Source organism: Cupressus sempervirens, chromosome 3 (assembly GCF_028749045.1).
Source record: "Cupressus sempervirens isolate cs-2001-9-10 chromosome 3, ASM2874904v1, whole genome shotgun sequence".
In the NCBI taxonomy this organism is placed as follows: domain Eukaryota; kingdom Viridiplantae; phylum Streptophyta; class Pinopsida; order Cupressales; family Cupressaceae; genus Cupressus; species Cupressus sempervirens.
Window position 1 is genome coordinate 467,080,049 of NC_143120.1, and position 27,926 is coordinate 467,107,974.

The window sequence follows — 27,926 nt, forward strand, 5'->3', positions numbered from 1 at the left end:
GAGAGTAGGGGATGGAAGAGAGTGTGAGAGTGTGAGAGAGAGTAGGGGGTGGCAGAGAGAGTACGAGATGGGAGAGACAGAGTGAAAGGATGGGAGAGATAGAGTGAAAGGATGGAAGAGAATGAGAGAGAGAGTAGGGGCGGAAGAGAGAGAGAGAGAGTACGGTATGGGAGAGACAAAGTGAAAGGATGGGAGAGAGTGTGAGAGAGAGTAGGGGATGGGAGAGAGTGTGAGAGAGAGTTGGGAATGGGAGAGAGAGAAAGAGTAGGGGATGGGAGAGAGAGAGTAGAGAGGGAGAGAGAGAACTTGAGAGAGAGAAATAGTAGGTGACCTGGGAGAGGGAGTGGGAGAGGAGGAGAGAGAGGGATGGGAGTGCGTGTGACAAATCTAGAGAGTAGGGGATGGAAGAGAAGAGAGAGGGGGGATGGGAGTGTGAGTGTGTGTGTGTGTGTGTGTGTTTGTCTGTGAAAGAGAGAGAGTAGGGGATAGGAGAGAGTGTGAGAGTGTGAGAGAGAGTAGGGGGTGGCAAAGAGAGAGTACGAGATGGGAGAGACAGAGTGAAAGGATGGGAAAGAGTGTGAGAGAGAGTAGGAGGTGACAGAGAGAGAGAGAGTACGAGATGAGAGAGACAGAGTGAAAGGATGAGAGAGAGTGTCAAAGAGAGTAGGGGATGGGAGAGAGTGTGAGAGAGAGTCAGAGATTGGAGAGAGAGAGAGAGAGTAAGAGTAGGGGATGGGAGAGAGAGATAGTAGGTGGTGGGAGAGGGAGTGGGAGAGGAGGAGAGAGAGGGATGGGAGTGTGTGTGAGCGATCTAGAGAGTAAGGGATGGGAGAGGGGAGAGAGAGAGGGGGATGGGAGTGTGTATCTACAAAAGAGAGAGTTTAGGGGATGGGAGAGGGGAGAGAGAGAGAGAGAGAGAGAGTAGCAGATGGGAGTGTGTGTAAGAGAGAGTAGGGGATGGGAGAGAGTGTGAGAGAGAGTAGGAGGTGGCAGAGAGAGAGAGAGTAAGAAATGGGAGAGGGAGGATGGGAGCGTGTGTGAGAGATCTAAAGAGTAGGGGATGGGAGAGGAGAGAGGGTGAGAGAGATAGAGAGAGTAGGCGGTGGGAGAGGGAGAGCGAGAGAGAGTAAAGGATGGAAGAGGGGGGAGAGAGAGAGTGTAGGGGATGGGAGAGGGGAGAGAGAGTAGGAAGAGAGAGAGAGTAGGGAGAGAGAGTAGGGAGGGTGGAGAGTGATGTGTTCTCATATAGTGCATACGCGCTATAGCGCGTACGCACTATGTGAAATCACCTAAAAATGGTCAAAAAGCAATTTTGGGGCCCGTTTCATTCATTCTCTGCTTTTGTTCTATTCTGCACTCTGTTATCCCGACAGAAATCGTGGGTTTCAACACAGCAAACACTCTTTCAAGGTGGCAAACACTATTTCAAGCTAGCAAACACTATTTCAAGGTGGCAAACACTTTTGGAGGCTAACAAACACCAAATTCAATCATTGGATACACGATTTGAAGAATTTTTGAATATTCCTTGCATAGAAAAGGTTAATGCAATCTATTTTAAATATTGTTTGTTGATATATAGATACAAATTTGATTATAATTTGACATGTTGTTTAATATATAGTGAATTCATTGAAATTTGTATGTTTCAATGAAATGTTATTTCGAAATGGTTAGAAATTTGACAAGTCATTTTATATATATATATATATTGTGTATTCATTCAAATAATTATAATTTTTATATGTATTTGAATAATTTGTAATTTACACGTTTTAAGTAATTCAAATGTTTGAATAATTTGACATGTAGAAATCATCATCATGCCAAGGAAGAAACCAAAAAATCAAACAAATGAAGATAGGGAGAGAGATTTGGCAATTAAAAGAGATAAAATGAAATTACTACGTGAGCAAAGATAATTGCAAAGCAATAATGAAGAATTGACTTTTGAAGAGGATCAAGAACCACCGGTACCAAGAAACAAAGAGGAAGAATTGGAAAGACAAAGAGAACGAATGAGATTGTTACACTCAAGAAGACAATTGAATTGTGAAGCTACACCATCTTCTAATGTTGGAGTCATATCGTCCGCTACACCATCTTCCAATGTTGAAGTCATATCGTCCTCTCATGTTGAAGAGACACCGATTTGTAGATCCGACGATATACACACTCCATCATGTCATGTTGAAGGCACAACATCAACACATCAAGTAGGTGATATTCCATCTTTTGCATCTTATTGCCAAGGCACATCATCTTCGGTTCAAGGTACGTAATACACTCAACCTTATGTTGATGTTCAAAATGTTGAGAGAATTGAAGAGATTATAACACCTTCTAGAATTCATTTTAGAAGACCAAAACATTTGATTGATATTGATAGTAACATTTTGAAATCAATGCCTGACAAGATTAGCAAGCATACTTGTCAAAGAAAAGTTAATCGTATGTGGAGATTATTATTTGATGAATTAAATATTACAGGTCAATGCCAATTATTTGTTGAAATGATGAGGAATTTAAAATTTAGTCCTATCATGAAGATTCCTTGGCTAAGAACAATGGATGATTCAAATGAAAAAAACATTGTAAAGAATCTAATGAATGCTTATGACAAAGTGGGTACTAAATCACACACCAAAGATAGTAATATCGCAAGACAAGTACTTACATCGACAATAGTAAGTAGCCAAATGAAGAAAGCTCGACTCATGAGAAAGACAAGCAAAACATTAAAAATTGGTAGAGGTACTCTAATAGCATCATGTATGCACCAATGGATGGGGAATCGTTTAGTACCCTCTCTAATAGTATTTTGCTCACCGGATTTTCTAAATAATGCACATATACTACCTTTTGGTATTTCCTTTTTTTTAACATCTTCATATGACAATTTATTTGAATAAAATATTTTTTGTTCATCCCTCTTAGCCCGCCAAATATCTAACTGACCACTAACTGAGGCTATCTGAGCGTTAATGGATTCGAGGGATGATGCCAATTGAGCCCTCATTGGATTGGTTTGTCTGGATTCTTTCAACTGAGCAATGATTCCTTCTAATTCAGTTTTGCCTCTCTCTATTTCATTTCTTATATTTTCTTGTGTGTTTGGTGGAGGTCTTGCAATTGGTTCGGGTTGTGGAATTTGTTCTTCTTCTTGAGGAGGGTTTTAGTTTTGGGGTTCTTGAGGGTTTTGATGTTCTTGTGGATTTTCTGGTTGATTATGAACATTTCCTGATAAAAAATCAATTGAAATTCAAATAAATAAACAAATCTAAATGAAATTTGTAAAAACCCTACAAAAGAATATAAAAAACTTACAAAACAATATGAAAAATATATCAAACAATGCAAAGTTAGGTTTATATCACTTACGGCATCGTCGTGGGTGCGCTTGTGGTCTTGGATTTCGTCGATGAGGAGGCATTTTGGCAAATGGTGGTGCAAATGTTGAGTCTTCAACTCGCGTACGCGCTGCTCGCTATAGGAGTAGAAGAAAATGGTAATGAAAATGATGGGCTGCGGGTTTGCAGCCCATCATATATACTTTTTGTTTTTTTAAAGCACGTACACGCTATAGCGCCTACGCACTATGGTGCGTGCGCTCTATAGCGTGTACGCGCTGTTTAAAATAAAAAAAAAAAAATTCCTTGTCACCTTTTTGGCACCACAACTCAGTGCATATGCCCACATCTGAGAGAGATACTAAGTTCTTGAGTCATTTTTGTAGGACTCTCTAGAGGAAATTGGGAACCAAGTTACATTTTAGTAGTGCCTATCATCCTCAAACAGATGGGCAAATAGAGGTAGTGAATTAGAGCTTGGGAAACTTATTATGATGTATTGTTCGTGAGAAGTTCAAGCAATGACACTTGGCATTGCCAAAGGCAGAATTTTCCTACAATATTTATGTTAACATATCAATGAGAAAATCTCATTTTTAGATTTTCTATGGTAGGAACCCTCAAGATGTTCTAGATCTTTTGTCACTTCCATTGGGAGACATAAGTGACAATGGAGTAGCTTTTTTTTAACACCTTCACCAACTCCAACAAGATGTGAGACAAAAATTAAAAGAAGCTAGTGCAAGCTACAAGATTGCTACAGATGCTAGTCGAAGACAACAAATATTTCTTGAAGGTGATTTTGTGTTGGTTTACTTGAGGCATGAACAGTTTCGTACAGGCACATACCATAAATTGAACTATAAAATTTTGGGCCTTGCAAACTCATCAAAAAACTCAATGATAATGCTTATGAGGTTAGCTTACTAGAACATATTGACATCTCTCTAGTATGTAATGTTTATGATTTATAATCATTCCATGAAGATGTTCGAGAGACATAGGATGAATAGGATGTGGATTGGAAACACCACCCTCCCAATAAGAAGAAGGAAAAGATTACCGAAATTCTTGACAAACAGGCTACTTCCACAAGGCATGGCCAGCATAATAGATACTTGATATAGTGGGATGGGTTACCAAAAGTAGAGACTACATGGTTATATGAGTTGGGAGTGATGTAGTTAGATCCAAAAGAGTTACATCAATTCACAACCAGTCACTTGCAAGAGTTGTGTTTCTTTCATGAAGGGTAGAATGATGCATCAACTTCTAGGAGTCATAACTTTTGACTCGAACCTGGGTTTTCCCTCAATTTTTTATAGTGGCTTTGTTAGGAGGAGTTTGGTGGTTTGAAAATTCAGCTCAACTCCATTATGTCAAGAAAATTTAATGTTTGAGTCCCAGAAAATCCATTTAGACCCCCAAAACTATGTTTGTGTAATCTTTGTGTCTTTTTTAGAGTTTTTGTTTTGTAATAACTTCGAATTAGTATTCCCAAATTTGAATATTAGTTGGTAGGTCAAGTTGGTAGGTCTAGTTATCATATTTTATAGAATGTCTAGTTTTATTTTCAGCTTTCTAGGAGTTAAGTTTGAAGGTTACCAAAAATGGTCAATTTTAAGATTTGCAAAAATCTAGCAAAAAGGTAACTCTATATTTTTTTTGAACTGAGGGTGTTTTGGTTACTTAAGATACTGCAGAACAATGTAGAAAGGAGGATGATCGATGTAAAATATGTGAGTTTCAAAAAAAAATTGTTAATTTTAACTTTTTTCTTTATGTTTTCTTTCTTTCAAATGTTATACCTTTAGTAGATACTTTGTGACTTTTGTCAAACTCTTTTCCCCCACTTCTCAAAAACTCTTTCCATTGCTTCTCAAGAACTCTTTTGGCCTCCTATGTGGATTCAATTGAAAATCATTACTATCAAACAACCACTACAATAGGAAAAAAGTTCAGGTTAGGTTTTTCTTTTATGTATGATTTTCTTCAACAAATGATAGTTAAAAATTCTTATTAACAGGTATATCTTGTTCAAAATTGATTGTTCCAAAGAAAAAGGAATATCTTACTAAGAGCCTAAGCAAAAAAAGGAGATCAGAGAAGAGGAAGAGTGAAAAGGAGTCGTCTCCAAAAGATATTTATTTGAAGATTGTCACGGTAGAGACCATGGGAGAGTTAGAGCTCAAGACTGCATAGTTGGTCAAGATACAGTGCCTTGATTGGTGCTCCCAGTATTTTGTCTATCCCCTGGCTTTTGGTAGTTTTTGTCTACCTGTTCCTCTTTATGGTTGTTTTTTGTTATGTCTACTTTCTTTCTCAACTCAAGGTTTTGACTTCTTCCTCCTAATCTGGGTATGTGTCTCATCCTAAAGTCCATGTAATCTCTAAGAGAAATGTTCGCCTGAAACTCTGGTCCACTAGCCTCCCAATCCCTCCTGAACTAATCTCGTAACTCTGTAATCTGTGGTTCATTAATCAGCTAAACTGAATCTCTGGGTGGGAAGGTGGATAGAAGAGGTCTCAAGCTGGCTGTTTGAGTTGGGCGTGCAACATCTCTAAAGTTATCAACCTCATCCCCATTGTTGTCATGTCCATTATTACCATTAAAGTTGTCTCGGCCTCCATTATCATTGCCCCTATTATTGTTGTTTCCCTTGCTGGCATCACCTGGATTGATATCGATGTCCATCTATCTAGCCATTAGCTGCAACATCATATCCATTTGCCTATTCTACTCTTATTGCATCATATCCATTTGCCTATTTTGCTCATGTTGCATCATATCCATTTGCCTATTCTGCTCCTGTTGCATCTGCTGCCCCTCCTCTAATGTACACAGTAACCTGAACATTACATTTTCCTCGTCTGGACTAGTATTCTTATCATCTCAGTCACCCATACGACTGTCTTGTTCAAAGAATATATCCTCTGTGTCTATATGATTGAATTGTATGTCCCTCTGCACGGATGAACTACCCTGTTCGTTCTGCAAGTTTGAACTCCTACTTTCTCTTGCTCTATTATTGTGGAAATTATAAAGCCCTTGTCGCATGCTCAAACATAAATGCTTAAGACCTCCATAGGATGGCAGAATTTATAGCTCTGATACCATTGTAATGAGCACTCCTGGAATGCCCAAAAACTGGACCAACTACCGAAATAGATTTTTTATGCAAACTGAAGATTGAACTGATGTTGAAATTATATTAATTCTCAAAATGATGAAATCAAGTACAAAGCAATGTATTCCAAAGGCCAAACCCCAAGGGAATGACATCTAGAATGTTACAAGAGATGATGAATGTCCTCTATTGCAAAGAAAGTTATGTGATTCACACATCCAAGCTCTTATGAAATGTCATTCACAAAAATTTCATGCTCAACAATGAGACTCTCGCCCCTATTTATGTTTTTCCTTCACCCTTCTAGAAGGAACTAAAACATTAATTAATTGCAAGTGCTAGAAGCTTCCCCCTTCCAATAATTAATGCACTCTCTAGAAACTCCTCCCTTGCAATACAAAAATTAATTGTGCTTCTAGAAAATTCAATTACTAGAGGCTTCCACCTTTCTAATAATTAATACACACTCTAGAAGCTTATCCCTTGTAATACAATAATTAATTAAATTAATTAAATATAAAGTCACCTTTTAATATTTAATTTTAATTTATTTAATAACTTTATAAGAAATTAATTTAGTTTTCTCTTAGACTCCACTTAGACTTTGGAGAATGTTAAGACTAAAAGATAGGGTCATTACAACTATATACACAAACTGGAACAAGTTCAAGAAAGGGAAAGATATAAAATTTATCATTCTTGTTAATTTGTTAGCCTCTAAAAATAAATCAAGAAATTCAAAAAGATGAAGTTTAGTGTGATACACAATTTCAAATTAATCACGTTTACCTTTTAATTTCAATCAAACTACACAAACAACACTTGAAAAAAGAAATATATATATTACATTTGGAGTGTATAGACAAGCTCAGATTCATTTTCAGCTTTGAATTTTTGACTCAAATCATTGATAAACATTTCATGAATGTTTTCTTTTATACAAATCTCCCTTTGCCCTATTCTTTTCAAAAGAATGGCCTATGTGATCTTTCACAAATGGGTGAGGGATCAACTATTTGATAAGTCATTCATGAATGTTTTCTTTTTATACAAATTTTCCCTTTGCCGTATTCTTTAAAAAGAAGGGCCAATGTCAAAAGAGCTCAATCTTGATCTTTGATAAATGGGTGCGTGAGAAGCTGAGAAGCAGTCCATCTCTTGCCAACATCTTTTTGCAGGCAGCATCCAATGAAGGTTTGAAACTCTGAAGAAGCAGTGGGAGGCAAAGTGGGCACAATAGTGTTAACCAATCAAGTGACTTCTCTTGTTCCGGCTGTACAAATGGAAAATGACCCACGTAACATTCCATCAATGTTACTCCCAAACTCCATACATCACCTTTATAGTAATCATCATCAGCATCATCACAGCCAACTCCTTTCCGATAGGTCTGAGGGTCGAGTCTCTCGGGGCTCATATAAGCATATGTTCCTGCAGTGGATGAATTGCATGCAATCTCTGAAACAATTGCACTCATCCCAAAGTCTGCAATCTTGACATGAAATGGATTCAACTTGACCAACAAATTGGCAGGCTTGATGTCTCTGTGAACAATCTTTTCATTCTGTAGATATTTCAAACCCTCCAAAACATCTCTTCCAACTTTAGCCAAGAAAGACTCCGTCATTCTTTTGTTGAGCTGCTTGTGGAAGCTTTGTAGAGAGCCTCCGTCCATGTACTCCAGCAGATAGTTGATATTCCCACCTTCTTCAAATGCTCCATGGAATTCCACAATCCACGGAGAATGCATCTTCTTCATAATCTCCACCTCTCTCATTATCTTCTCATCTTCATTAGAATGAAGCCTGACTACTTTGAGAGCATAATAAGAGCTCGATTTTGGGCTGAGCACTTTGTACACACTGCCCTCACTTCCCTTTCCAAGACTTCCCTTCACCTCCAAATCACACAAACCTTTGATATTCTTCACTGGATTTGGCAAAGACAGGCAATTATTTCTTTCTGGATTACGTGAAATTGCGGCTGTCGGAATATTCAATCTCAGCTTCTTTTTTATAACGCCATTGTTGTTGTTGTGATCAACTCTATTAATAATGCACTGCTTTCCCGGGAAAAAGATTGAATCGCTAGAGTCTGGTATGAGAGTAACCACACCCATTTCTACTCCAAACAACATATAATAATCTACTTCTCACTTGAAACCTTTGCAAGGTCGCATCTATGTGAGCATGGCTTCCTACTCAGAGATGTCATAAAGTCACACCAATATACTTATAGGATTTCCCAAACAGAGCACAAGCTTGCCCAAACACTCTTTCCCGCACGAGAGAAGACAGAAATTTCCATCAAGACGACTTTGATGTTTATAATTGACTTTGACGGCTTTACATGCTTAACCAAGATGAAATCAGCAACCAGTGGATATAACACTTCTGAAGTTTATAATTGACTTTGACAGCTTTCCATGGAGAGATTTCCGCAAATCACAGGGAGAGGAAGGTGTTGCGGGGCTCTCTATCACATCTTCTTCATTTGAAGACCATGGAATCACCGTTCTATATGCATGAGATTAAACTATTAAATTCATTCATTCATGATTGTATTATTTGAAATATTCTAAATCCTTGTTAATAAATATATTTGTGCATGTTCTACTTTATGATTTTTGACACTATTTCGGGCATACCTAATTTGGGTTTTATTGAGAAATTGGTTGATCTTTTGAAATGTTGGTTGTTTGATTTTAAAATATAATTAGAGGCTTTAAATATCATATAAAATCAGCAAGGGGACATTTCAGCTTCTTTGTACTGGTTCAAAATCATGATTAGCAAACATGATTCTCCTCATAAAAAGAGATTCTCCAACTTTTGGTGAAACCAAATCAACATCAAAAGATTCCACTTTCTATTCTTCTTGTACTACTAAGTTTTGTTTTTCAACTTTCACATTAGGACATTCAAAGGCTTGGTGTCCATCCTTACCACATTTGAAACAAGCACTTCTGAAAATAATTTTTTTTTCAAGAACAAGTTTCTTACCCTTGTCAACTTTAGTAACTTGCTTACCTTTCTTTCTTCCTAACTTTTCTTCATCTTTCAATGGTGATGGGCCATCGACAGGGTCTTGATCTATGCGCACATGTCAAGTCCAGAATGTTGTGTATAGAATGATTGATTGACCAGCATCACACTAATAAGAATCTTCAGCTGAACTAAGTTTCAACATACTCAATCTTCAGCTGAACTCTTTTCTTATTGAATCAATCAAAAATAATTAAATTAAACTAAATTAAAAATTTATTAATAGTAAAAAATATTTATTTAACACAACTTATTTTCATTTATCTAAATTATTTTATTTCATTTAATTTAAAACATCACCATATATAATAATAATAAAATATTTAAAACAATTCATTTTCATTTATCTAAATTATTCTATTTCATTTAAAACATCATCCCACGTAAAAATTCTTACATAATATAAACATTATGATTATTATTATTTTAAAAAAAAACCATTAATATTCTAAGGAAGCGCGCTGCACAGAGGACAAAAGAAGGAAAGAACGGATAAAAAGAAAATACAGTTCCATTTTCCATTTCTCTCTCTCACTTCGTCTCCATAAAAAATAGAAAAAGGCGGGAAAAAACTAAAATACATAGAAAATTAGACTTTTAAAATATTTAATTTGTCTTGCATGTTACTGAATCTGACACTTCAAAATATTTAAATGCGTAAATATATATATCAAAAAGTTACGTTGGTAACTTGATATAGCAGTTAGCATTACTGGTAGTAGCCTCACAAAATATAAATACAATTATTAGTGAAATGTTAATCGGCTATGACATCGTTTTGTTAATTAAGGAAGTAAACTGTATACACAAACAAAACAAGTTCAAGAAAGGGAAAGATATAAAATTTATTATTCTTGTTAATTTGTTAGCCTCGAAAAATAAATCAAGAAATGCAAAAAGATGAAGCTTAGTTTGATACATAAGTTGAAATTAATTACGTTTACCTTAGAACTTCAATCAAACAACACAAACAATTTGAAAAAAGAAATATACATAATACATTTGGAATTTATAGACAAGCTCGAATTCATTTTCACTTTGAATTTTTGACTCAATCATTGATAAACATTTCATGAATGTTTTCTTTTATACAAATCTCCCTTTGCCTTATTCTTTTCAAAAGAATGGCCTATGTGATCTTTCACAAATGGGTGAGGGATCAACTATTTGATAAGTCATTCATGAATGTTTTCTTTTTCTACAAATTTTCCCTTTGCCCTATTCTTTAAAAAGAAGGGCCAATGTGAAAAGAGCTCAATCTTGATCTCTGATAAATGGGTGAGTGAGGAGCTGAGAAGCAGTCCATCTGTTGCGAACATCCTTTTGCAGGTAGCATCCAATGAAGCTTTGAAACTGTGAAGAAGCAGTGGGAGGCAAAGTGGGCACATCTTCCAAACAAATAGCACACAAGAGTGTAGCCCAATCAAGTGACTTCTCTTGTTCCAGCTGTACAAATGGAAAATGACCCATGTAACATTCCATCAATGTTACTCCTAAACTCCATACATCACCTTCTTAATAATAATCATCAGCATCATCACCTTCTTAATAATAATCATCAGCATCATCACAGCCAACTCCTTTCTGATAGGTCTGAGGGTCGAATCTCTCGGGGCTCATATAAGCATATGTTCCAGCACTAGATGAATTGCATGCAATCTCTGAAACAATTGCACTCATCCCAAAGTCTGCAATCTTGACATGAAATGGATTCAACTTGACCAACAAATTGGCAGGCTTGATGTCTCTATGAACAATCTTTTCACTCTGCACATATTTCAAACCCTCCAAAGCATCTCTTCCAACTTTAGTCAAGAAAGACTCTGACATTCTTTTGTTGAGCTGCTTGTGGAAGCTTTGTAGAGAGCCTCCGTCCATGTACTCCAGCAGATAGTTCACATTCCCACCTTCTTCAAATGCTCCATGGAATTCCACTATCCAGGGAGAATGCATCTTCTTCATAATCTCCACCTCTCTCATGATCTTGTCATCTTCATTAGAATGAAGCCTGACTACTTTGAGAGCATAATAAGAGCTCGATTTTGGGCTGAGCACTTTGTACACACTGCCCTCACTTCCTTTCCCAAGACTTCCCTTCACCTCCAAATCACACAAACCTTTGATATTCTTCACTAGATTTGGCAAAGACAGGCAATTATTTCTTGTTGGATTACTTGAGATTAATGCAACTGTTGGAATGTTCAATCTGAGCTTCTTTCTTATAACACCATTGTTGTGATCAACTCTATTTATAATGCACTACTTTCCCAGGAAAAAGATTGAATCAGAGTCTGGTATGAGAGTAGCCACACCCATTTCTGCTCCAAACAACATATAATACTCCACTTCTCACTTAAAACCTTTGCAAGTACAAATATGGAAACACCGTGTAATGAAAATGTGAGTGCATTTATTATATATGACTGGAAACTCTATGCAACAATATATCGAACCGAGTTCTAATATTAGATTTGAAAAAAAACAAGCAGCTAAACAACTAGAACCGCATGATGTGTTTGGAACTATTTGAAAAAACAACTAAGATTTTGTTAACGTCGAAAGAAAAGCGGTGGAAAGAAAAGCGGTGGGAAAAAAGCGGCGGTTCAATTCAGGCAAAAAATTATCATTGCATTCTCGATATATGGTAGGTTGATATTGATTCAATTATAAACACATTCTCTTACAGGACCATCCAAAGATGAGATGAGGGAATTATAAACCTTCAATCCACATTGAAAACAACCCTTATGACTCTTACGACAAACTCAAATCTAGCACCAATGAATCATGTCTAGGAACCAATATTTCTCAATCAGACAATGAGAACAAATGGCATGGACAACATATAAGGTGTAAAAAATTATTCAAGCATGAAATTGGACCATAAATATCCTAAACTACCTAATATGTGAAGGATTTACTTTCCATTTGCATGTCGTTGTCCAAACATAGAGCAAGGTCGCATCTATGTGAGCATGGCTTCCTACTCAGAGATGTCATAAAGTCACACCAATATACTATAGGATTTCCCAAGCAAAGCACAAGCTTGCCCAAACATTCTTAAGTAGAATTTGGTTCATTTTGGGTCAATTTTGGATAACATGGGGTTGTCTAAGCATGGCCCAAGGTTACCCAAATTTATTAATTACGGTTTAATTTAAGTCCAAAAAGAATGTTCTTACATTCATGAACATTACCAAAATCGGATAACTATGTGAAATTAATTTTAGTTCTATCAATATTAGGATCCAATAATGAGTTTGTCTAGTCCAATCCATAAACAGGAGCATGATCCAATTTGATTACAAAGCATTCCTAGGTTCATACAAGAATATTATAATTGCAAGAAGAGGACTCAAATGTCCTTCCATTATAAATATTGTTGTTTAAAACAAACGAAAGTGTCAAGTGAAAAAATATGAAGAAAAGAGTCTTGAAAAAATGGTTATACACACACACAAACCATTTGACTACATGGAATCAAAAGATTTACTCACATGTGCTAGGAGATTGTCATAAGGCACAAACACATGCACATGTGTGTGCAACATGTGGGGAAGGCATAACACATCCAAGTACAAAGAATACACATCATCCAATCACAAGGATATCACTACATCCAAGAACTAAGAATACATGGCATTCGAGTATGCATCAATGAAGTCGAACCAAACAAGATAATATCAATGCATTTTTTAGGAGCTACCCAATTTATAAGGGTTAGATATGTGTGTGTGTGTGTGTGTGTGTGTGTGTGTGTGTGTGTGTGTGTGTGTGTGTGTGTGTGTTTGAGAGAGAGAGAGAGAGTAGCTTGCAAGTATGTAGTCTTTTCCAAGAAATGAAAAGACAATTGGTACTAAATCAATTTATTCTATTGGCTAGATATTCCAAGCTATTCTTAATATTTACAAACACACAAGGCATAAAAGGAGCATCCATTATTTTGATTAGTTAGTCTATTCATTAGTTTTCACTTCTTACCATAAGTTTTGAATGTGTTATCTTGTTGGCTCATTTAAACTCTAACCTTTATTAAATGTCACCCTTATAAACTTTTTTATTACTTGGACCAATGACATTCTCTAACAACTGTAGCATAAGACCATCACAAACAGTATTATTCAAAGCACTGAAACAATACCTTTTTTTTCAAGGGGGGTGTGTGGCAAAAGTGGACAAGGCACTATATAATTTTATAAAACTAAAGTGGATTCAAAGGATAATTAGGGAAAGAAAGCCCTAACTCATCACCAATATAGTATATACAAAGAAAGAAACCTCCAAATGAATCAAAGAGGATGATAATGGCCCAACATTTGATTACTAAACATCCTGAATGAAGTTTATAGTAGTATAGTCCACAAAAAATTACACCATATTTTCCTTCACAAAAAATCCATATAGAAAAATGGCATCAAATTCCCGTGTACGGGATAGATTATTACAAAAGAACATTAGATCACTTTATGTGTTAAAAATCAGCACCACACTTGTAAGAAATTCTTCATATTCTAGATATGGAGAGACTCTATGTTGAACAAATTATACATCTTACAAGTCCAATGTTGGGCCAAAAAACATTGTTCAAAATATAACTTTATTCAACATTCATTATTATGCAATTTGTATAGTATATTTGGGATCACTATTTAAAGAAGCAACAACACGATTGATTAGGACTACCTTTGGGACCTTGATAACCCACATTGAGAACTTAATGCTTTTGAATGAAGTGCTCCAACACTTGCAATTTTTTAACCGATACTCTAATTACTATTAGCAAAGATAGTGTAGATTAGTTTCTACAATAAAAAATAACTCTAGAAAGTTATAGATAGTTATACATCCTAACCTTGATGAATCTAAATTTAAACCATTAGATCCTCAATTCACAAGAAGACCAGCAACAACATTACCCTTTCTAAAAGTATGAGAGATATGATAAATTTTTAAAAGAGTCCAAAAGCTTCCAAATGTTCATCTTGATATATCTAATTTTCCAATTTTAAATATTTCAAGTGTTTGTGATAAGATTAGAATCTCCTTCCACATGGATTTTTCTAATTTCCAATTTTTTGGCTAAAACTAGACCATAAACTAGAGCATAAGCCTCAGCTTGGTTATTTGTACCTGACAATAGAGATACACATTTAAAGGTTGTGATATAAATCCCATATGATTTCTTAAACATATAAACCAAACCCAAATTTTCTTGGGTTACCCTTAGACGAACCATCAAAATTGAGTTTGATAAATCCAATACAAGGAGGAATCCATCTTATATGAGACCTATCTATTTGGGTATGCAATAGAGATGGAGGCATGAATGAAGGAAGATTAATGTATCGTCATTCCTCAACTAACATGTTGTCACAATGAGTAAACTTGTAATTGTTGATCTTCTCCTTGACATGAGCATTAACCAATTCTAAATTGACTTTTCTAGGCGTTTGAGAAATAATTCCTCTATGGAACTCACATTCTTGAAGATTCTTTTGTTTCACTCCCACCAAATTGACTAAACAATGAGTTTTGATGAGCATTTCCATATGCATCCAAAATATGATTTGGTAAATAGGGTAGGTCACCATTGAAATATCTCCCATAGTTAGTTTGATAGAGGCATCATTAAATACAATTTTAACATGATAAAACACCAGCTTGAGTAGAACCACTCACTAAAACCTATTCAAAGTTTTCTTTAATCATCTCAACGCATTCTCATGAATAGTTCCCACAATCAAAGCTTCCACACTAATAACCCCACTTTGGAATCATAGAGAATGGAATATATTATTTAATGTTAAAATAGTAACAAAGCAATTCCATTAATCTCAGACCCCTTTTTTTTTTTTTCTGCAACAAAAATGGCATACTCCAATAGGCAAAATCACCATTACAATGAGGATGCAAGTTTAGACTAAGATGAACTTTGCATTGGAGGAGCATCCCCTACATTTAACCATCATACTTTGTGCCCAAAAACACCACTAAAAGGAAATGCATAGGTCCTATTCCACTTAGCCATGTAAATTATTCATGTTGTTCTTCATTCATAAGGTCTTCAAATGATGATACTGATGATCATGCGCTCTCTCATTATCACTACTCGACAAAAAATTTCTTCTATGACAACCATGGTAAGAAAATGCATGAGGGAAAGATGTGTGTCGAAGAGGAAGAGGAAGATGACATAGGTTTTTATAGAAGCCTAAGTGGGTATTATGATAAGAGTACTTGCATTTTCCTCTTGTTTCAAACGATAATGTGGGACTATGTGGTAGTTGGTTTTGTGGATACTCATTCATTCATTCCCTTGTTTTACACAATAACATGGGCCCTTGTCTTTATTATGAAGAGCTTTTGTTGATATTTATTGGTATGAGTTTTCTAGGTCTAATTATGATTGTTTGTGGAATTCGTTGTTATTTTTTAATTGTTCGTAATTTATAGTGGAGAGTTTTTGTTGATATTAAAGTTGTTTTGAGCTTGTTAGGTTAAGTTAAGATTGTGGATTTTTTTATTAATTTTTCAATATTTCATTGTTGTGGAGACATTTTGTTGATGCTTGTTCGGTGCGATTTTCATGGTCAAGATTGTTTTCAGATTTCACTTTTGATTTTCAGTTGCATGTATGCTGAATTTGTATTATCTGAGCAGCTTTTATCCAACAAGTTCTAAACTTTTAAATATTTGAGAGAACCATGCTCACTAAGAGTAATAATTTTGTTAATGTTTCAATATTCTTTGGCAATGTATGTTAAACTACTTACTAATATGGTTAAATAAGGTGAGGGAAATAAAGGAAATGATGGATTGAAGTAAAAATTATTTTCTTATTGTTTTTAGAATCTAGTGTCTTTCTCTATGATAAGGTTGTAGTCTTTGTATCTTTGGCATGGAATGTTGATATGATAACAATGATGTAATTTAGAGAATGTTTTTCGACACTTAAGTTTGTTTGTTAGTAAGATTTCTGATTTGTGTGCTTGTTTGGATTCTATTACTTCCACTCATATCCCTAGAGAGTAGAATGGTGTAGTAGATTTTTTAGGCTGTGGGTTTCTCATCATATGCAAAATTGGAATATTGTAGATACCTCTAAGTTTGTCTCATCATTTTGACTACTTGACAGATTTTGATAGGGTTGTTTGATGTCCTTACTCTATATTTTTTCTTATTTGAATAAATTTTAACCCTTCTTTTATATCAAATAGATTATATTTTTATTAAATAGTCTTTAGAATTAAAAATATGTTAAAAAAATGATTCCCACAAGTAATACAAAAAACAATCTCAAACTCTCTCTTTACTTTGATCTCCACAAAACTGGGATTAGCTAGGTTTCATTTTGAATTCGAATAACTTATTTTACCCTTATATGTGTGTGTGTGTGTGTACAATAAATTGTTTTATAAATTGTTTTTGATCTTTTTGTGAAAAATATGTATTCTATATTTTCCCCTTGATCTATGTATTTACCCCATTATTTTTTATTGTTCAACCTTCTTTATAGAAAGTACGACATGTTTCAAGAGTATAAATAAAAAAACTAAGCTTTCTTATAGTTTCAGCAATTTTTTTAGTTTTTATTTTTAAATATTGGATAATTTAATGGAAATGAATAAGTGTACTTATGAATGAGGACCACATCCCAATAATCAATCTTTAAGGATCAAATCTTTGAACATATTGTATAAGCAAAGGCATAAGTCTGTAACCACAATAAGCTATGTGATGAACCTCAATAATTAGTAATTTTTAGCCACAATGAAGTATTTATATTACTTACAAGATAATTTCCTATCTAGAATATAATTACAACTTTTTGGTATCTCCTTAGTTTAGATCCAAAAATAGAAAATTTAAGACTTATAAAATGTATTTTAAAACTTTTTCTCTTAGATCAATGGATTACAATGGTCCTCCAGGCGTTATATCTATGGATGGACCATTACAATAGAATTTTCAATCTAGACCATTGGATTACAATGGTCCTATAGTCATTATGCTTGGATAAATGGGTTGTTTATCATATTAGATTTCCATAATTTACTAAATTGATCATTCTAAATAGAAAAATATAAATGTACTAAATTGACCATTCTAACAAATTCTCAATCTAAGTCACAAAGTGTTTTCTTCTTATTATTATTATTCTACACTTGGTCACATAGAATCATGACAAGAAATGCATGAATTAAAACTAATATGATTGTAAAGGAGAATTTTTCATGAACCACAAGGTTCAAATAAATCAGGGGTGCAAACAAAAGTATTCAGCTATAGGAGCAATATCACCTTTAGTCCTTTTTCTATTTACAAATTAAAAGAAAAGGCTTTTTTTCTCACATAAAAGGTCAACTCATTTTCATTGTTTGATTGTCTCTTGCATATGGATCATGCCAAAAGTCAACCCACACCCTTGATCATACATCCCTTAATCATGATCTCCACCATCTGTAAACCTTTAAAAGAAAGAGCTCCCCCCTTCTCAAAGGATCCACACTCTTGATATTGATATGCTACATGTTTATCGATCAATCTTCTTGAAAGCTTGTGGAGAACTTCTATTTTGTTGTCTAATTCTCTCATGTTGTTGTTTATTAACTTAGATTCATATAGTATAGCTTCTCTTTTGCAATAATCTCGATCGCCTAGTTTAACTAGCACGGATTTGTAACACTCTCATTTTCTTAATCTAGTTGTATTGTGCAACTCATTCTAGCTTAGTTCATATCTGCATTACATGATTTGAGATTTCTCTTGGACATTTTCATTCTTGCTCTTGTTTTAAGAACCTCCTATTGCCTGGTTTACTAGCAAGGGTTGTGTCTCAAAGGCTCAATTGAGAGCTATTTATTTCTAAAAACACCCCTTTGCACTCCATGGATAGGGAGCTCTAAGCCACCACTCAAGTATTCTAATTCATGGGATCATTTGAATAGAAGGGTTTAGATTAGTACACTTTTTTATTGTACATTTTTTGCACCCACCATGGGGTAGAACACTAGTTTTTCTCCTAATTTCAATCTTTTTCTTGCATTTTCTACATTATGTCTACTCTTTTTTGTTTTACAGTTGCAAGTATCAAGTAATATTTTCTCAGTATCATATGACATTTGTCAGCATTTTTGGGTGATACTTTTCTAGGATAAGTATTGCACACCCATAATTAACTATATCAAACCAGTATAGTAAGTTATATCACATAGCTATAGGAATAACTATTGCACTAGGAAAAAGTATTGTCTACTTATACTAAAAAGTATCATATGATACCCTTCCAACACAAAAAGTCACCCAGCCTAAAATTGCTTATTGTTTGGGTTGATCATTTTTCAATCTCTTGTTGTCTATCTGTTGAGTTTTTTAGGTCATTTACAATCTAAGAGAGGTCTATTTGAATATTTTTATCTTATTTTGGGACTAACTCATGTTGGACTAATAGTTGTTCTTGTAGGTTTTTGCCCTAAATTCTTGAATACTTACATTGAAAGAATGCATGTCAAAGCTTCAAATGCAAAAAGGATACTAACAGTTGTTTGCAAGACTGCCTAAAAGCTTAAAAACCAAACACGTACTTCCATTTCCTTATTTTGTGTGTAACAATTTTACTAGTTATTTCTCTTTCTTAGGAACATAAAACTTGTAATTGGGATCTCTTGGTGATAGGAAAGTATGTTGTTCACCCTTGTGGTGAATCAAAAATCTTGACCCACCATTAGATTCCAAAAGCAAGATGATAAATTGAGCTTCTTAATTTGTTTGGGGGAAACAATTGGGATAAGAGAGTATGCTCTTCACCCTCATGGTGAATCAAAAATCTTGACTCTCAAGAAGTGGATCCAATATGTCTTAGTTTAGAATCCTTTAAAGGGTCTACTCTTGAGTAATCAAGAGAAACAACCCAAGTGGGGACAAGAAAACCCGACTATTCCAACCCACTATAAACTCAAGGCTATCAAGGACACAAAACTTTGGAAGACTTAGTACTTGTCTTCACTTAGTGTGAGTACTTGTGGGATTGGTACCATAAGGAAAATGCTAGGCAAGAATGCTTAAGGTCCTCTTGTCACCATGAGGTATGTTACTTTCTGCAAGACAAGGTGTTCTTTAATTAGGTGCAAGAGGAGTATTATGAATGAGAGCTCTTTTTAAACACTCTAGGTTAGTAACTACCTTATTTTTCCACTCAACTTGTTGGTGCAAGGATCAATCCTAGTGGATTACCTAGATCACCCCAAGATTTTACACTCACCACCTATGTCCCCTTGGTTATGCTTATGGCATTTACATGACAAAGCCAATATCTCTTGTGGGAAACCACTTGGTGTGATGCGAAGGGACACTTAATGTGGGCCAAGTTGTTGAGTAATGAACCTTGACTCTTAGGTAGATTTTCTTAGAAAGTGTTTTCAGATGTGTTGGACCTATGTAAATGTTCTTACAAATCAAACATATTGTTAACATGGATAGAAATCTTTTGTGATATCACAAGTGTGTGTTGGTAAGGTCATTTTGTCCGTTGTTCAATTGTTTGAGATTTGAAAAATACCCCTACTATTTTCAAACCATGTTGTTTTCTAAAAATACTGAGGTCCTATACTATTCACACAACATTCTGGTCTGAAAAAATTTCAACTAACAACTTGAAACATAAGTTTTTTGGGTCAAAACTTCTCTTTTTTTACAATTCACTAGCACACTATCATAAAACTATTGGAGAAATATCAAACGATATTATTTTCTTGACATTATATCACATGACTACTGTAAGTTCTATCATACGATATAGTGAACTATATCGTCCTCTTTAAGGAAAAGTGTCACCTAAGGAAAAAGTGTCTCCTAGTTATTTTCAACTCTATCATACGATACTTTATGTTGTCCTAATATCATCTAGTTTTTGTCACTTCCAAAATAGAGTCTAAACTACATCTTAGCTGATCCAAGGGTGTAATTTCTTCATCCTACCTAAATATGGTTACAAATCTTAGTGTTAGGTAATGTTTTAAGTTGAACAGATGAGTTTAATTTTCCAAATATAAGTCTCAAAATATCACTAATGGTCACTTTCAAAGTTTGGTTACCATTCTATGATAGCTACTTGCTATCGAGCTTCTTTCTCACTCTCTTTGCTTGAGTCGTTAGTGTTCTAAATTCTTGAGCACTCTTAACAAGCCATCTATTTTACCTTTGATATGAGAATGTTCTTGGTTGCATGAACTTCAAATCTAAAATGTTTTTCTCATCCTATTAAATAAAGACATACTCTTACATGTCAGTTACAACTAGGTTCTAGGTCGATAAAGATAGTCATACTCATTTCACCTATGAACAATTGGAAACTCCACATAGAAGCCCTCATGGACAACCTTGCGTAGAGGGTCCTATCTCTGATAAAACACAAGAAGCTAATATTTGGCATAATCCACTCTATAGCTTTCCGAACCTATTACATACACCCTTTTATACACCTAAGGGTGAAGATAACATCTTGATCACCATGCTTCTTAGGGAGAGGAAATGCCACTTAGAAGAACAAGCATGCCTAGAGGCCATACGTATGGATAATAGAGAAAATAAATATCATCAAGATGATACTTATGCTCATGATAATGCTCATAATGTTGAAAATAGACGTGGCTACCATAGAAACCCTTTTGACACAATTCCTTTTGATGGCAATAATGGAAACAAAATGCCTTTTAAGACTCCTAGAGTCAATGCAGGAGCATGGCCATCACCACCCAAACATTCACAATCATATCACGTGAGTAATGAAAAAATTACTAGTGAAGACCTCATGAGATTCCAACAAGACGAAGTCTCTCAAAGGATAATGCTCAAAGCCTTGGAACAAAATGGGTATCAATACTTTTAATACATTATAGTGAAGGGGTGGAAACTCCCTCAAGACGTTGATTTGCAAAGGATAATCAAAAAATGAGAACCCACTGAGGCTGAAATTTTGAGAGAGGAAATACAAGAACTTAGAAACCAACTTGCTCAGTTACAAGTTTCTAAGGAAAAACCTAAAACCTCCTTTTTTGAATCAATGTGTGCTCTTCATTTTGATAGGAATCTTTACATGCTTCCATTTTTTGGGGATATAGACATTCACAAATATGAAAAATATGATGAAAATGGTGACCCTCATGATCATGTGAGGTACTTCTATGCTATTAGCATGGATTTTATGCATGAAGACACTTACCTCGTGAAGTTTTCTCCTAGGAGTTTGAGAGGTCAAGCCATGGAATGGTTTACAAAACTAGCACCTCCTCTCAAAACATTTGATGAACTTGCGCAAAATTTCATCCAACAGTATCCCTATAACATTCAACATCTTGTTACTATGTTGGATTTGTGTATCAAACAAAAACAAGGAGAACCCTTTGCAACATATCTTCAACGATGGAGATCTCTACATTCTAGATACCCTCAGCAAGCCTGTGAGACCAAGAAGATTGACATATTTTTCAATACACTTGTACCAAAACTCTACTTTGACCTTAGAAAACAATTACTCACATCCTTCAATGCCATAGTTGAAAATGCATATTACATTGAAGATGTTACTATCAAAAAATGTGGAATTTTCTTGAATAAAGATAAAAACGGCAATAGAAATGACAAAGACAAGAACAAGCCTTGGAATAAGAACAAATATGTTGTCAATGAAGGAGTAGTGGATGCTCCTATGACCAGGGAGTTTACCTTTAACCTTTACAATGCTCTTTATGCTACAAAACAACAAGAGACTTAAAAGTCTCAAAAATCTAACAAAATTAACAAATTTGCTAGGAAAAGATATGTTTATACACTGATGGTCGAACCTTATGAAGTGGTCTTGAAGACCTTTCATGAAAAAAAACTTGTCACACTTCTAGACAACTCCTGGTTCTATGGCCCACCTATCATACCCCATTGGTGGAAAGAGGATTATTTCTACAACTATCATAGAAGCAATGGCCATAACACTAAACATTGCCTTAAGCTCAAAGATGCCATCCAAGATCTCATCGATGTTGGCAAAGTTTTCATGGATGGCTTAGTCAAAAACTCTAATCATGGAGCCTTTAAATAACCATTACCAGAATATGAAAAAGGAGAATCATCAAAGGCTCACAAACATAAACTACACATACACTAATATTGACAACGTCATTAACATGATATAACCTATTGAATATCTTTGCATGATGGGGTCCAAAGTTTGACAAAGATCCCAATTATGATATAGATGATGAAAAACCTAAGGTTGTCTTAAAAACGCAAAATGCTTAACAACAACATAGGGACACTCAACCTAAGGTAGTTCTTAGAGTGGTGAAATCTTCCTCCTCCCATGGTGAGATGCTTAATGTTGTCACAAGGGGGAAATCAAAATTTTTCCTTAAAGTTGCAAATGATCCTGGAAATGCCTCATCATCTAAACAAGTAATTTCCTCAGTCACCTCTAGCTATGACCTTGTCTATCAACTACAATGAACGCTAACACAAATATCCATCTTTGAATTGTTAGAGCTATCTCCTTTACACAAGGATATTCTTGAAAAAGCTTTATGCTCTGCCAAAGACCCCATAGATATTGATGTAGAGCGGTTCCAATCTATGGTAAATCACATTTCTTCACCTTATTACCTCACATTTTCTGAAGAAGATGATAGATCTCTCAGTTATCCTCATAATCTCACCCTCCACATAGAAGTCCAAATCTTCTATACTTGCATTCATCGAGTCGTGATAGAAAATGTTGTAGGGTTAAACATTATCTCTTTCAATGTTATCCAACAACTAGGCATGTTTGAACTTTTCGTCGACCCTAGGTGAAAGATCACCATCTAAGCTTATGATGAGGTCAAAAGGCCTTCTAAAGGTCTCATTATACTACCAATCCACATTAGAATGGTTGAAAAAGATGTGCTTTTGAATTCCTAGAAATCTTACTCGCCTATAATGTGTTGCTAGGAAGACCTTGGATTCATGATATTCAAGACGTATTGTCTACATTTAACCAACGCATAAAGTTTCCTTTGAATGGTACCAAGATAATCATCCCTAGAGACAACACACTATCTACTGCCACCACCTTAATTCCTTATAATCTCTCTTTTGATGAGATCAAATCATCTTTCACAGAGTGTGAACAAAAATTGAAAATGAAGAGCCTGGGTATGGGCAAGTACACTCTAGATTCTATTTCTTCCCTATCAGTTTCTCCTCAATCGTACAAGAAGCCTTCTAAAAATTGAAGCCCTCGTCATCTACTATGGCCATTTTTTGCACATTATTTCAGTCCTCAATTCCCCTAGAAGTAGAAAAAGAAGACCAAGCCATCAAGGATTGCATATTTAGTGAAGAGGAAGATGTAGAGGAAGTCACAGTCACTACTCCTATCTCTCTTAAGAGCTATGGAAAAAGATACAAACTTCTACAAAACATGGGATATTAGGGTCACAGATCCTTAACTAGTAACAAGAAAGCTCTCGTACCTAAAACCCTGAAGTCATACTAAGGGTCACAAAACTAGAGATACTATTGGCCTAGGCTTTCGGACAGAAGATGAAACACCCAAATTTGATAGAAGAGCTCCCATGTTCAGTGAATCAGAGGATGAGGATCCACCCTTTGTTTCTACTACTTTACAAAATGAGGATTTCATGCCTCCCAGTTCCCTACTTTGGGAAGAAGATCATATAATCGCCTCTAATGATGTTGAGGCTTCCATCTCTTGAAAAAACCAATCAGATGAATCTGATCATGAAGATCCAATCTGAGGAAGGATAAGAAAGAATATTGTTCACTTGATTGCTAGGAAGCAGAGTATAGATTCTGGTGAATATGAATGGGAAAGTCTTACTGATGCATCTTGTGAATTAGGTGTGGATGTCATACATGCCTATGCTACCCAACCAAATGTAGTTGAAGAGTCTAGTCTAGGGTCTAACGAGTTTGGTTCACAAACTTCTTTTGTGGATCACATTGATCCCTCTAGGCCTATTCATGATTTTGATTCTTTTGAAACTTTCACTATAAGATTGACTTCTCATGTAACCAGAGATGACTCCTTTTGTATTAATAACCTTGAAGTCTCTACATCCCTCTCATTAATCCACCTCAATCTCATAGATTGGTCTACTCAACATCAAAAACCTAAACTACTATCTTTCCAGAATAACTATGAGATCACTTGCTACCTCAATGCTATCAAACTTGTGATATCTTCTACCATTGAACCCGAGGTCAACATGAAAAAAACAAATATCAAGTACCAGTCATAAAATCAAAAGAAAAAATAAGTATTCGTATGGTGAAAACCACTTAGTGGCGATCTCTAAACCACAAAAAATAAGTAAAAATAAAGACATGTCTAAGGGTGAAAACCTCTTCAAGGCACCCAAGGATGAGGTGCTTGGGAGTTTGCCAAGCTATTTTTAGAGTATATATTTGGTTCTCGTCGAACCCACACTAACTCTCAACTTGGGCATAAAACAACCTCCCAAAATCATTCTTGTGGTTCAGTCTCTATCAATTGAAAAAAAGAAGAGCCTTGCTAAGTTCTTTCAAGAAAGGAAAATCAATTTTGCTTCGACTTACTCAAGTATGCTTGGTCTTGACACTAATCTCATTATGCATCATCTATTTGTTTCTTGTGGGGTCAAACCTATTTTTAAAAAGTTGAGAAAAATGCATCCACATGTGGTTCTCTTGGTCAAAGAAGAACTAGAAAAAATCCTAAGGGAAAGTTTCATCAAAGCTATTGATTATGCAGAGTGGATTTCTAATATTGTACCTGTGTCTAAACATGACAAGAACATTCGAGTGTGTACTAATTTCAGAGACTTAAAAAAAGCATTCCCTAAGGATGACTATCTACTACCCAACATAAACATGATAGTGGACATGACCGCAGGTTATGAAATGCACTCTTTAATGGATGGCTTCTTTGGGTACAACCAAATAAAAATCACTATTGTGGATCAATAAAAAAAATAGACTTTACCTAAGCATGTGGTTCATTTTGTTGGAATTTCATGCCCTTTGGGCTAAAGAATGCTGGAGCTACATATCAATGAGTAATGACCACTATCTTCCACAACATGATGCACAAAAATATGGAAGACTATGTTGATGATGCATTGGCCAAATCTAAAAAAAGAGACACACATCTTGACAACCTTAGTTTGATAGTGGACCGCATGGAACAATTTCAGCTTAGGTTAAATTCAAAAAAGTGTGTCTTTGGTGTCACATCCATCAAATTGTTAGGTTACATCATATCAGAAAAGGGCATTGAAGTTGATCCTGAAAAGTTGCAAGCCATCATGGAAATGCCTCCTCCTAGAAATATCAATCAATCAAGAAGTCTTTAGGGATGTCTACAATCAATTAGGAGGTTCATATCTTAGTTGACTGATAAGGCTCAATCTTTGAATAAGAAATTTCATAAAGGCTCTATTTCTATCTGGAATAAAGATTGTCAACAAATCTTAGATTAGAACAAAGGGTATTTGGCTAAACCTATAGTATTGATGCCACCCATACTAGGACAACCTTTGATATTATATATCAAAGGGGAGCATTGGTGCTTAGTCCAACACTTACATTGGTATGTTTTTTGTAGTTTAGTTTGATGATATCTTGATTTATAGCAAAGGAAAAAAAGAACACATACAACACCTGAGAATCATCTTGAGTGTACTAAGGAAATAGAAACTCTATGAAAATTTGAAAAAGTCCATATTCATGCAAACTAGTTGACCTTTTTAGGCTTTCTCATTTATAAAGCTAGTGTTTAGATGGATCCAGAAAAGGTCAAGGCAATCATAGAATCCTAGTCCTTCCAACATAAGAGGGGTAAGAAGCTGTCATGGATTGAAAACTTTCTACTAAAATTTTATTCAAAATTTTAGTAGTATTGTAACACCCATAACTGATTGTACCAAAGTAAGGGAATTCACATGGACAACAAATGCTAAGGAAAGTTTCAAGTTCTTGAAGAAAAAGGTAATTAGAGCTCATATATTGGCACTTCTAAATTTTGACAAGGTATTTGAAGTCGAGTTTGATGCTTCTCATGTTGGAATAGTTGTTGTTCTTAGCCAAGAAAGTAAGCGTGTAACTTTCTTTAGTGAAAAAATGAATGAAGTGAGAGGATTATTCTACCTATGATCTAGAATTTAATGCAATTGTTCAAGCACTAAGGCACTGGAGGAAATGTCTGGTCCCATAAGAGTTTGTGTTATTTATTGATCATATTGCTCTAAAATATCTCTATACTCAAAAGAAGTTTAATAGTTGACATGCCAACTGGGTATTCTCTTTACAAGGATACACCTTTGATCTAAAACATAAGTCTGGAAAAAAAAAACAAGTTCTTGATGCCTTGAGGAGGTGTGCTACACTATTAACCATCATGGAAACTAAAATCACTGGTTTTGATGCTTTTAAAGCTTTTTATGAGATTGATGATGATTTTTGGGAAATTGTAGAATAACTAAAGGCTTCAACATTGGTAAGTCAGACCATGTAAGAGGTGATTATTTTATGGAGGATTATTACCTCTTTAAAGGTAAACAACTATGTATACCAAGTAGATCTATGCAGGAAAATATTATCGGGGAATTTCACATTGGTGGACTAGCTTGACACTTTGGCAAGAAAATAACAATAAACTTAGTTGAAGATAAGTATTATTGGTCCAGTATAAAGTGGGAAATCACTAAATATGTGGCAAGGTGTAAAGTCTGACAAGTTGCTAAAGGAAATTCACAAAATACAGGACTATACATGCCTTTACCAGTACCCACGAAAGCATGGACTGATTTAAGTATGGATTTTGTATTGGGTCTTCCACATACTCAATGAGGAAATGATTCTATTCTTGTAGTTGTTGATCGATTTTCAAAAATGGTTCATTTTATTGAATGTAAAAAGTCTAATGATGTAACTATGATAGGAAAACTATTCTTCTTAGAAGTTTTCTATTTACATGGTCTTCCAAAGATCATTACATCTGAGAGAGATACTAAGTTCTTGAGTCATTTTTTTAGGACTCTCTAGAGGAAATTGGGAACCAAGTTACATTTTAGTAGTGCCTATCATCCTCAAACAGATGGGCAAATAGAGGTAGTGAATTAGAGCTTGGGAAACTTATTATGATGTATTGTTCATGAGAAGCTCAAGCAATGACACTTGGCATTTCCAAAGGCAAAATTTTCCTACAATATTTATGTTAACATATCAATGAGAAAATCTCATTTTTAGATTTTCTATTGTAGGAACCCTCAAGATGTTCTAGATCTTTTGTCACTTCCATTGGGAGACATAAGTGATGATGGAGTAGCTGTTTTTTAACACCTTCACCAACTCCAAAAGGATGTGAGACAAAAATT

The 27,926-nt window shown here is 35.1% G+C and overlaps 2 pseudogenes; both read right to left on the bottom strand.

The window, feature by feature from the left end:
- Positions 1 to 7,581: 7,581 nt before the first annotated feature.
- Positions 7,582 to 8,597, bottom strand: LOC149567157 (mitogen-activated protein kinase kinase 9 pseudogene; annotated as a pseudogene).
- A 2,179-nt stretch (positions 8,598 to 10,776) lies between these two features.
- On the bottom strand, positions 10,777 to 23,265 carry LOC149567158 (mitogen-activated protein kinase kinase 9 pseudogene; annotated as a pseudogene).
- Positions 23,266 to 27,926: the final 4,661 nt, after the last annotated feature.